The sequence below is a fragment of the Balaenoptera ricei genome, chromosome 8 (assembly GCF_028023285.1).
Source record: "Balaenoptera ricei isolate mBalRic1 chromosome 8, mBalRic1.hap2, whole genome shotgun sequence".
NCBI classification, from domain to species: Eukaryota; Metazoa; Chordata; class Mammalia; order Artiodactyla; family Balaenopteridae; genus Balaenoptera; species Balaenoptera ricei.
The window spans coordinates 9,180,653-9,188,414 of record NC_082646.1 but is presented as its reverse complement, the minus strand read 5'-3'; positions in this window follow the sequence as shown (position 1 = coordinate 9,188,414).

The following is a 7,762-nucleotide window of genomic DNA, read 5'->3' as shown; positions in this document are numbered from 1 at the left end:
ATATTTCAGATTCTTCTGGATGGCTATATAACAAACAATATTTCCCAAACTAATCTGATGATAGACTCCCCTTACCACTTTAAAGCATGGCTCTAGTGTGGCTCAGAAAATGTTTCAGGAAACTGTATTTTCACTTCTGTTGTTCTATTGTAATGTAATCAGAAGCTGATGTCCAGGTGGGAAGCTTATTCTAACACTTCAGTAAAGCTGGATAATAGTAGAATAGCAGCCCTCTCAAACCTCTTTCTCAGACCATCCACTGAGCTAAGCCGACTAGCCTCACCCAGGCTGCTGAGCAAGACTTCATGCACTACTGCTAGTGCTGCCACCTGGGGATGTGCAAACAACACAGAATTTGTGTTTCCACTGGAGGCTCTCATGTAGTGCTTCCTCTCTTCCACCCACATTCCTCCGAGGAGGGGGCAAAGAGGGCACACGGCTTGGAGTTGCCTGTCCTGGGGTCAACCAAGGCCTTATCTCTGAAAAATCAGACCACTTTTCTTTTGGTGTTGGGCTGCTCACAGAGCCCTGTCTACCGGGCTTGTTCTCATACACATAATTACATAATTTATTTACCACCACTGGCATAGTACAGTCATCTGAAAAAATGCTAATGGGTACGTGTTCCTCTAGGAGATATTTTTCTTTAGTCTTCAGACAGAAAATAATACAGGATTTGGGGTATAAGGATCAAGTTAAATAACTGTGAAAATCAACTCAGATACTGCTTTGGGGATAAAATTATAGAAGATTTTACTGACTCTATACCTTGTAACTCTCCCTTGCTTCGGGAAAGTTTCTATAACAGAATAAAACATAGAGATCGAGAAGTCCCATAGAGATATAAGTGTTCAGAGTAAAGACAGAAAATGATTTGGCTGCAATTTCTCTCCTTCTTCATCTCACTTTCCTACATGCAGACACCAAGGTTCAGGTGTGGTCATAAGGTAGAAAAAATGAGAAAATCATAAAGTCAGGTGAAGTAGTATAAAGCCAGCTAGAGAGGTGAATTTGGTTTTTTAGTTGTTGTTGTTGTTTTTTCTTTAATTTTTAAAACTTTTTAAGCTATGGCTTTCTGAGGCTTTTAGTTGGGACATTCAGTTGTGGAAAGAACCACTGTTCCCTCCTAATCCTGCTCTCACTATCATAAGCACTAGATAAAACCCACCAGGGAGAGTCCCTGCTTCACCACCACCCACAGGCCTGGCAGCCCATACTGGGCACCTTGGCCTTGTTGCTGCTCCACCAGACACTGCTGCTTTAGCCCAAAAGGAGCCAAGGTTGGGGGAGTGAAGACACATTCTTATACTTGGTCTGCGTGTTTGCTGTGCTTTGCTAGATGTTTATCCAACATATGCTAATGTGCAGCAACATCTTATAGAGATTTCTACTAAAATCAAATCTGGGTTTTTAGGTCCCTCAAATACTATGAAAATGCAAAGGGAAATGGTCCAGAGTCAAATCTGTGAGAGCTTCACAATGTCCTCAGGTTTCTGCCTGTGTGAGGGTAGATAAAGCTAAAGGTGGTTCCCACCAGAAAGGCCAAATTTCTGATTATGCAAATCTGGGGTTGGGAAATGAAATTTTGATTTCAATAAGCATTCCAGAGAGGTACATAATCAAGAAATCCTGGGCTAGAATGTAGCAAAATGCCATCACCCAGTTCTGCACATCAGAGACTCTGTCCTGAAGGTCCAGGTCCACACCTCAGAAAGACATCTGATGAAGAAGGGAATGGGGAAGGTAAGTGACATGAAAAGTCTCTGAGTGGAAGTTTAGACATAAGACCATAGACATAATGCTGTACAGATACTCTCCACCCATAAACACTGCAATCATCACCTTCACTAACTTCCAACAGGCAGAAGGGGATCTTCTGCTTTTACAAGCGTGCCCCAGGTTTCAGGTTGATGCTTTGTGCCTGTCCCTTCAGGAAGATGTCAGGAATAGCTGTTTCAGCTACAGGGATCATGATAAAACATTCCCTTGAATACATATCCCTCAGGCAGGAATCAGACCACCCAGGTCTCAGGTAGTGAGGACTGTTGGACTATGGTCTCTCAGTCCCAAGCTGAAGAGTATTTCTGGTGGAGTTGAGGAAGATAGCCATCATCCTTTCACTTTAAAGTAAAGGAAAGCAAGTATCCAGGTGACAGCCCCAGAAACAATACAATTGCAGACTTGCCCATGAAATACCAGCCCAGGGAGACAGAGGCTTAGAGGATATTCTTGTCTTGAAATTATTGTTTGGCTCACAGAGGTAGCTAATCAAGCTAAGTGCCACAGACACTGATTTAGATGAATAATTATTCAGTTTTCTTTTTTGGTCTCCAGAGTTCCTGGTGTTTAAGTTTTAATTGCCCCAGATGGGACTATGTTCAATTATTTACTAGTGGATCTTACAATCATGAACTGCAATATTATAGTTTCTACTTTCCAAGATACATTTAGGTGGGAAACATTTGTACAGGTGTACACAGTCCCAAATGGATTTCAGTGTTTAAAATTATCCCTGGACCTTTCATGGTTAGTTATCTACCCTAAGATTGACATAATTCCTGATTTATGTTGTACATCTCTCTTGCAGAATCTACTAATCTGATGGCTAAATAGCTGGATGGAGCAGATTTTTCATAGGGAATGTGTGAAGATCCATTTCTGCTATTTACTAGCTGTTGTGTGGCCTTTGCCCAAGTATCTCACCTCTCTAGTCCAAGGTTTTCTTATGGACAAGATCAATATAATTGTAATTGTAACAGTTGTTCTATCTGAATTTTATGGGTTTTTTGAAAATCAAATAAGAAATATACACAAAATTGGACTGTAAAGAGCTTCATATTAATGTAGCATTTGGGTACTTTGGGCAGAAAGTAAGGGGTAGAGACACGGTGAGGGTTTTGTGCGAACCACTTGGCTCCTCTGATTCCACCTCATTTTTCAAGATGGTGCCAGAACAACCAGTGAAAACAACCTAAATGTTACACACGAAGTTTATCACACACTTTTGTATATCAACACAATGGACTGTTGTGTACTCATTAAAATAATCATCCTAAAGACTATTTTTACTGCTCATACTATTAGCTATGCAGAACGAGCATGAATGTAAAAAGAAACTAGGCAGTTACATGCAAAAGGAAATTAGTTGTTGTGGTAGGGTACTATGATTTATGGATTTTTTCCTAAATATTCTTTTATGTGTTGTTATTCTCTTTTCTTCTTATTTGATTTTGATTTTTCTTTTCTTTTTACTAGTAATTTCAACCCCTTTCAGTTTCTCACAATGTAGATCTCTCTCTGCCTTTTTCAATAGAGATAGTTTCTAACCTTTGTCTAATTCATCAGAGATTTAAAAGTTTTGCTTTGTTAAGCTGTCTGCCTTCAACTCCTATAATTAGAAAGGGAGAGGAGGGAATCAAAACTCACTGTGATACAAGTCTGTGGTTAGAGGTAATTTTATCAGCCTTGGGTCCTCATCTATATTTTGTCTGGAGCAATAACTTGAGAAAGAAAGCCCAGAGTTCCTCAACCTTCAAGAGAACCCAGTGACATGGTAGAAAGTTACACTAAAGGGTTTGAGAGGAGGGAGAGAAGAAAAGCAGTGAACTAAAGAAAATATTTGTATTAATAGTTGAGGGGAGGGGCCATCAAGTGGGTAAAACACAGATTGCTTTGGTGACTAAACGTTAAATCATATATCTGGGAGTGGAGATGAAATACTTAAACAGCTAAGCCCTCCTTTTTGCTTTTCTAACACCGTAGGTCAGATCTCTGAGGCACTGCTTCAGTTAACTCACAAGGGTACCCTGCTACTGCATTCTGAAGCCGAGAAAGATGGATACTAGGGTATCTAGTCAATGTCAGTACAGTTGAAATTCATCTACTCAACAAATCTTGTCTAATATATAACAGGTATTATTTCAGGCACTGAGGATACAATCATTGGAGGAAAAAACCCTATGCCTTCTAGAATCTTATGGTCTTAGAAAAATACACATACAAACAAAATATTTTAACATTATGTGACAAATAATTCTAGAAAGTATGCACAGGGTAAAGAAGAAGAACAGACTACTAGACATTTACTGTTATGTAATATATTTACTGAGATATCTGTCTCTATGAAAAATGTAACATGAATGTGAATGAATGAATGTCTAGATTTTTTTCCAACTCTAGAAAAACACAGACATTGTCCTGTCTCAGTGAGAGACAAAGTACTGACCCACTCTTTGACCTGATCAGCCATGAAAACCATAAACCCTGAATTAAGACACAAACCATCTCATTCTTCTTCTCTATAGAGATTTAGTATCTCACACAATGTCAAGTCATAATACCATCGAAAGTTACTGCTAGTGACAGTGAGAGGAATCAAATAAATCCATCTCATTTTAATGTAAGGCTCAAAACAATAAAGTTACCTACCCACTAACAAAAATGACTGGGTAGTGGCATAATGAGAACTAGAATCCAGGTCTTTTTTTTTTTTTACTGCTTTATAGCACCCTTTGCACTGATCCACACAGACTTTTAAAGAGGTTCCTCATCATTCTTCTCTAGAGATTACATCTTCTCTATTGATATCAAAAAGACATTTGACAAAATTGAACATCTAATCTGATTTTAAAAATCGGTGAGAAAAGGATCAATAGTCACTTCCATTACAAGATAAAGTATATAATATTTGATGGAGGAACACTGTTCCAATGAAGTTGGGAAAAGGGCAAAGAAACTTGCTATTGCTACTACTATTTAACCATGTAATACAGGTCTTTGCCAAATCAAAGAACCAAGCAGAAACAAGCAGAGGCATGATAACTATAAATAAAGAGCTAAGACTATATCTATGATAAGAACCTATGAAACATAACTTGACAACCTAGGACAATAAGCCAAAATAAAAGAGAGTTCAGGAGGTGACTTGGATATAAAATTGACATACCAAAATCAGAAGACTTTATATATACAAATTATAACCAAAACAGAAATAAAGTGAAAGAGATGATCTATACAAACTACAGCCATAGAGAGAGGTGTCAACACATTTATTTTAAAATCAGACATATTCTAGCAGATCAAAGCATTGAATTGAGCAAAACAATAAACAAACTGGTTTACATAACTTTATGTCATATATGAATCCATTCCTTGTATAAGAAATTTACTTTATTTGTTCATGTAAGATTCTTAATTAATCATGTGCTTGGGCACAAAGAAAACCTTAACAAATTTAAAAATTAATTTTTTTCAGGCTATATCCCTATTATAACTCATTAAAAATTTTTATTTATTTATTTTGGCTGCACTAGGTCTTAATTGCAGCACGTGGGATCTTTTAGTTGCAGCATGTGGACTTCTTAGTTGCGGCATGCATGCGGGATCTAGTTCCCTGGCCAGGGATCGAACCCAGGCCCGCTGCATTGGGAGCACAGAGTCTTACCCACTGGACCACCAGGGAAGTCCCTATAACTCATTTTTAACCAAGAAAAACATTAGAAAAATGGCGACTTAAAATCCATAGCTGCTTGGTAATTAAGAGACTCCCTCCCAGATAATCCCTCAACCAATTGTGAAGTCAAAACTAACATTAAAAACTGTCTAAAGTGAAAATATATGAGACATAAGCCAAGAGTGAACCCTAATGTAAACCATGGGCTTTGGATGATAATAATGTCATGGTAGGTTCATAATTGTAACTAATGTACCACTTTGGTAGGGGATGTTGATAACAGGGAAGGCTATCGCTGCGTGGGGACAGGGAGGCATGGAAACAACCTAAATGATATTATATACACTGTAAAGTTCAGAATATTTGCTCATCAAATTCAAGGACCTCTCCTTGTATATCCAATTTATAGAGTATATTTACCAATTGATACTATGTATAAAATAGAGAACTAATGAGAACCTACTGTATAGCACAGGGAACTCTACTCAGTGCTCTGTGGTGACCTAAATGGGAAGGAAATCCAAAAAAGAGAGGATATATGTATACGTATAGCTGATTCACTTTGCTGTACAGCAGAAACTAACACAACATTGTAAAGCAACCATACTCCAATAAGAGTTAAAAAAAAAAATCTAGAGTATATTTACCAAAATAAATGTTTAATTTTACTGTGTATTTTTATACGTCTATTGAAATATCAGTTGATTTTTCCCCCCTCTATTCCAATAATAGAATGTTTCTGATATATAATTATAATTTGTGTTTTTTTGTATTGTACAATATTTCAAACAAAAAAATACAAAACAATGATAACCACCTGTGTACTCATTGTCTAATCTTATAAAATCTTAACATTATGTCCTATTTGTTTTAAATTAAATTTGCTGACATCTGATGTTCTTGTACAAATTTCCCCAAACTTATTTTTCTCCCTTGTAGCTCATTGCTAAACACTTTGCATACCTGGGAAAATTCCTATTTAAGTATGCTGTGTTTGTTTTAATAAACTGCCGAAATGCATCTTCTAATTATTTTAGAAATCATTATTAATTATTAATTAATAATCATTATTGTTAATTAATAATCATTAATTATTTTGAATCTGCTTTTATAAGTAAAATTTGGCTACAGTTTCTTCCTTGCACTCTCCTTGTCCATTTTATTTTGTTTAAATATATATATTTTTATTTTGGAAGAAAGTTTGAGTAAACTGTTTTGAAATATAAGGTGCACACAATGAAGTTCACAAATGGCAAGTGTATAGCTTTCTGAATGTTCACAAAAAGAATACACTTGTGTAACCAGCACTCAAATAAAAAACAGAATATTAACAGAAGGTAATATTAATATTAACTAGAAGTCACCCTCATGACATTCATGTACAGAAGCTTTGACTATATGATTTCAAAAGCTATAGATTGATTTTGTCTGATTTTAAATTTTATAGAAAAGAAGTCATATACATAAACAATTTTGTTGGTCTTTCACCTAGGAGGGAATTCTTTAGTCATAGATTATCCATATTCACATCGAAGTTTGGGATACCATCAAATGATTATTCATAGTGGCTGTACCAATTTCACACACGCAACAGCAGTATGGGAAGGTTATAATCGCCCCACATCCTTGCTAGCACTTAATGTTGTCTATCTGTTTCATTTTTGCCAGGCCACTCTGGTGAGTGTGTAACACTCAGGACAGAGTCTCTGATGTGCAGGATGGCATTTTGCTACATTCTAGCCCAGGATTTCTTGATTATGTACCTCTCTGGAATGCTTATTGAAATCAAAGTTTCCTTTTCCCAACCTCAGATTTACAGAATCAGAAATTTGGGGTGGTGGGATCCACTTTTAGCTGGTGACCTGAATGATCTCTAAGCACACTAATAGTTAAGAATCTCTTCCCATGAGAGCAACTGACAGCCTGGGAGTGTTGTGATACTTCGCCTTTGGATGTGTTCCTTACCCTCTTATTCCCTCTCCACTGTGCTTAGTTTCTTTGAGATGAGGTACAAGAACCCCACTAGTCCAGGAATCCTAAATCTAGGGACCCTTTGACTTCTGAGGCTTCATTACATGAATCACCTGAATAACTATACAAAATTTTGAGACTTGTGCATTATTTTTTGGAGAGGTCAGTGATAAAAAGATTAGCAGATTTTTTTCTAGCCAAGTGCACTGGCTTTATTACTGAGTACAGTCTTTGCCTCAAATCTGTGTTTGCTCTCCAAATTTAGTGATGTGTGCTAAATTACCTAGGAGGACACAAAAAATTCTCTTGATCTCTCTCTAAATATAAGTAGCCATATTC